This window comes from Triticum aestivum, chromosome 6B (assembly GCF_018294505.1).
Source record: "Triticum aestivum cultivar Chinese Spring chromosome 6B, IWGSC CS RefSeq v2.1, whole genome shotgun sequence".
NCBI classification, from domain to species: domain Eukaryota; kingdom Viridiplantae; phylum Streptophyta; class Magnoliopsida; order Poales; family Poaceae; genus Triticum; species Triticum aestivum.
Genome location: NC_057810.1, coordinates 371711014 through 371716338, shown reverse-complemented (window position 1 = coordinate 371716338; position 5325 = coordinate 371711014).

Sequence of the window (5325 nt, the reverse complement as noted above, 5' to 3'; positions counted from 1 at the left end):
CGAGGTGTGGCTGGACGGAGAGGACGAGGGAGGCACGACGATGCTCGTGGACACGTCAGGAAGGCGAGGGGAGCATGGAGGCTGCGTCTACGGCGAGCGGCAGCGACAAGCTCCGCTCGGGAAGAGAGGGAAATAGAGCAGAGGAGGGGGAAGAGGTCGGGAGAGAGTGAGGGGGTTCCAGGGGGGGCGTGTCACATGCGAGAGACATCCAGGGGGAGGAGGAGGCAGCCAGGTAGGGAGGAGGTGGCCGGTGTGTGGCTGCATGCGCCAGGCACAGGCCCCTGCCTACTGGCGCGAGGAGGAAGGCGACAGAGGGGGCTGCAGTGGTGGGCTGGGCCGCAGGTGGGCCAGCACAGGAGCAGGGCTTGTTGGTGGCGCCAGGTAAGTCCTTCTATCTCTCTCTTCTAATTGTTTTTGTTTTTCTATTTCTCTATAATCTTTGTGGCTTTATTAAAAATACCAAATCAATCCCAAAAACCATGAAACTACTCATGGCTACTGTTTAGTATATAATCAACAGTAACGTTTTAGTTTATGATTATTTGAGCAATTAAAATATTTAATAGCATTTAAGTGCCCAAATGCAAATAGAGTATGATTTAATCCAGAGCCCAAATATGTCATGGGAAAATGTGCATCACCTCTGGTTACTGTTTCCAGCATTTTTCAAGAATGATGAACATTTTTGAAAGCCATTTGGATTTACTGGAAATATTTTGGTTGAACCTAGTGAATTCCTTTGATACTAGGGTTTAGGCAATCCTCATTTCAAGTTTCTTTCAAAGTTAAACATGATGCACACATGAAGCTAGACTAGTGCATTGCCAGAAGCTAGGGATGTGACACATACGCAACCCATAGAGAAGTGCTTCGTACTCAGCTTCGTTATTGGAAGAATCAAATTGAATCTGGAGGATATACTTGAGTTTATCGCCTCTTGGGGACACCAAAACCACTCCAGCACTAGAACTATTCAACATCTTGTACCCATCAAAGAACATAGTCTAGTGTTTCAAGTGAACTTGAGTCAGTTATTGCTGCTCAATCAACTCGGCCAAGAAATCTGCAAGTGCTTGAGACTTGATCACCTTCTTCACTTCAAACTTGATATCCAGAGGGAGAAGCTCTATTGCCCACTCAGCCACTCGACCAATTGCATCTCGATTGTTCATGATCTCAGACAATGGAGCATCGCTGACGACTGAAACCGAGTGGTCTTGGAAATAATGTGCAACTTTCCCGCAGTCAAGTAAATTCTATAGACAAGCTACTGGTAATGTGGGTACCTCTGCTTGGATGGAGTCCAGACTTCCGAAATATAGTACACTAGGCACTGAACTTTATAGGCCTTGCCCTCTTCTTCTTGTTCGACTGTAAGCACTGTGATAACAAACAGACCAGTGGCCGCAATATACAAGAGTAAAGGTTCTTTGCTGATCAGAGTAGCAAGCACCGACTGGGTTGAAAGCAGGGCCTTAAGCTCCACAAACGCTGCTTCATCTTCGAGAGTCCACTCGAACATATCAAATTTCTTCATTAGTCGGTAGAGAGGCAGCGCCTTCTCCCCGAGACATGAAATGAATCGACTCAATGAAGCAAGACAGCCTATAAGCTTCTGGACATCATGCACATGCACGGGGTGTTTCATTCGGAGAACTGCACCAACTTTCTCGGGATTTGCATCTATCCCCCGTTCGGAAACAAGGAAACTGAGTAACTTTCCTCCTAGAACTCCGTATGTGCACTTGGTCAGATTCAATTTTATATCATATCTTCTTAGATTGGCAAAACTTTCAGCGAGATCAATCAGCAGGTCAGAAGTCTTGCATGACTTCACTACAATATCATCCATATAGGCCTCCACATTCTGACTGATCTGAGTGAGCAGGCACTTCTGGATCATGCACATGAATCTAGCCCCGGTGTTCTTAAGACCGAAAGGCATGGTAACATAGCAAAAACACCCGAATGGGGTGATGAAAGTTGTTTTTATTTTCTCTGGACCAAACAGACGGATCCGGTGGTATCCAAAATATGCATCAAGAAAAGACAAATGCTCACACCCCGTTGTCGAGTCGACTATCTGATCAATGTGAGGGAGCGGGAAATGGTCTTTCGGGTAGGCCCAATTGATATGCCTAAAGTCAATGCACATGTGGAGTGACTTGTCCTTCTTGGGAACCATGAGGACGTTGGCGAGCCACTCAGAGTGGTATATCTCACGGCTGAACTCTGCTGCTAGGATCCGAGCCACCTCTTCGCCAATTGCCTTCCTTTTCTTTGTGGCAAGCCGATAGAGATGTTCTTTCACAGGTTTGATCTTTGAGTCGACAATTATCAGCCAGTCCCCTGGGTACACCCGACATGTCTAATGGTTTCCATGCAAAGATGTCCCAATTCTCATGGAGGAACTGGATGAGAGTGGCCTCCTACTTGTTGTCGAGTGTCATCGAAATGTGAGTTGGAGCAGCTATGGGATCATCTGGGTGAATACGAACTGGTTTGGTCTCTCCAGCCGACTGAAATGCAAACTCAGAAGCTGGCTTCTTGGAGTGCAGCAAATCACTCGGATCAACGTTCTTCTGAAATTCCTCCATTTCAACCACTGCCATTTGCTCGTCAGCGATCTTGGACACCTTTTGGAGACATTCTTCTACTCTCTGCCTGTTCCCAGTGACCATGATCACACCTTTGGGTCCTGGCATCTTCAGCTTGAGGTACATGTAACATGGTCGGGCCATGAGACGAGCATATGCTGGCCTGCCCAGAATGGCATGATAGGCACTGTGGAAATCTACCACCTCAAACATCAACTTTTCTTTGCAGAAATTCTTGGAATCACCAAAAACAACATCTAAAGCAATCTATCCGAGTGACTTTGCCTTCTTCCCTAGGATGATTCCATGGAATTGTATGGTGCTCTCACTGAGTTGGGACATCAGAATGCCCATTCCCTGTATAGTCTCAACATACAAAAAGTTCAAACCACTGCCACCATCCATGAGGACTTTAGTTAGTCGGGTGCCTGCAACGTCTAGGTCGACCACCAAAGCTTGTCGCCCGGGGGTAGCAACATGAACTGGGTGATTCGACTGATCAAAGGTTATAGGAGTCTTTGACCACTTGAGGTACGTCGTAGTTGCTGGAGCAACCATGTTCACCTCTCTGTTTATGACTTTCAATCGACTCTTCCTTTCAACATTGGCAAAAATCATCAAGGTAGCATTGACCATCGGGTAACCATCATCTTTCTCTTCATCGTCTTCCTTATCAAAGTCCTTCTCACTAGGTTGACCGTCTCGGAACTGCTGAATCAGGAGCTTGCACTGGCGAGTTGTATGTTTGGGCAGAATCAAGTTACCCTCTTCATCCTTCTTCGTGTGAATGTGACACGGTAAATCTTGGACGTCTTGTCCCGACTGATCCATAACCTTCTTGGCCGTCCATTGCCCCTTGGGCTTTCCCTTGAACTTTCCTTGGGTATTCACCACTGCGGCCTCTTCCTGACCTGAGGCTTCGGCTTTACACTTCTGCTTCCGACTGGGATTTCCGACCCCGGCCTCTGGGTCGACTGTTTTCCCTTACCATTTCTCAGCCGGTCCTCTTGTTCGTCATTCGCATACCGAGTGGCGATTTCCATCATACGATTCAAAGTCAATGGCCCAGAGTGACCAAATTTCAACGTGAGTTCTCTGTACCGAACGCCTTCCTTGAAGGCATAGACAACCTGATGCTCAGAAACATTCTCAACCGTATGGTGAAGAGTAGTCCACCGCTGGATGTAATCCCTCAATGTTTCTTATGGTTTTTGCACACAATGCTGCAGCTCAGGCAGCCCAGCGGGACGTTGGCAAGTGCCCTCAAATGTCTTCATGAACACTCATACCAAATCTTCCCAATGGAAAATACTACCATGGGCCAACTGATTCAACCAATCTCTGGTCGAGCCCTCAAGCATCAGGGGCAGGTGCTTCATAGCTACCTCATCGTCACCCCCACTGATCTGCACTACCACTCGGTAATCTTCCAACCAAATGGCTGGCTTTGACTCGCCAGTGAACTTGCATAATCCTGCTACTAATCTGAAGTTGGGGGGGATCTCAGCGGCTCAAATGGCCCTACTGAAACAATCGGGTCCAGAGACAAACGCTCTGTTCCCACTCGGATAATCTCTGTCCAAACCTTCTCTGTTGGCCCTGCCTCTGTCAACTAGGCCATATACAAGTAATGATCTTGCATCAAACCCAGGCTCTCGAGGGTCGACTGGAACCCTGCGCTCGTCACCCAGGCTCTCCAAGTGGCGAACACGAAGAAACTCAAGTTTCAATCCTTCATGGAGAATTTCATCGACGTGGCCACTCGCATAGCTGACGGCATCGACTTGGACAGTTTGGTTGAGCTAGCGAGTCCTCCTCCCGCAGAGTGAACAAAAACATCTGATCTATTTGCCTCAGAATGCCGAGTGATTTTGTAATCGTTAAACTGCTTCAGGCTTGACATCTGAATACTTTTATTTTCGGTTCCATACTTCACGGTGCTATTTGAACATAGTAGTTTTATGCAATCATTACCTTTCTGTTTGCAAAATGATTTTCAACCTAGGTGAAACTGATTTGCAACTAAACCTCCGAGTGAAAGGATCGCTTTCCACTCGGAGTTTATTTTTAACATAGGCGAAGCTGATTCGCAACTAAGCCCTCTAGTGGGAGGATTGCTCTCCACTCGGAGTTATTTTACAACTTAGGCAAAGCTGATTCGCGGTTAAGCCCCTGAGTGAGAGGATTGCTCACCACTCGGAGTTGTTTTTTAACTTAGGCGAAACTGGTTCACGGCTAAGCCCCCGAGTGGGAGGATTGCTCTCCACTCGGAGTAGTTTTTTGAACTTAGGCAAAACTGGTTCTCGACTAAGCCCCCGAGTGGGAGGATTACTCTCCCCTGGAGTAGTTTTTGAACTTAGGCGAAACTGGTTTGCGGCTAAGCCCCCGAGTGGGAGGATTACTCTCCACTCAGAGTAGTTTTTAACTTAGGCGAAACTGGTTCGCGGCTAAGCCCCTCAGTGGAAGCATTGCTCTCCACTCAGAGTAGTTTTTTGAACTTAGGTGAAACTTGTTCGCGGCTAAGCCCCTGAGTGGGAGGATTGCTCTCTACTTGGAGTAGCTTTTTCTAACTTAGGAGAAACTGGTTCACGGCTAAGCCCCGAGTGGGAGGATTGCTCTACACTCGGAGTCGTTTTTTGAACTTAGGAAAAACTGGTTCCCGGCTAAGCCCTCCAATTGGAGGATTACTCTCCACTCGGAATAGTTTTTTTAACTTATGCGAAAATGG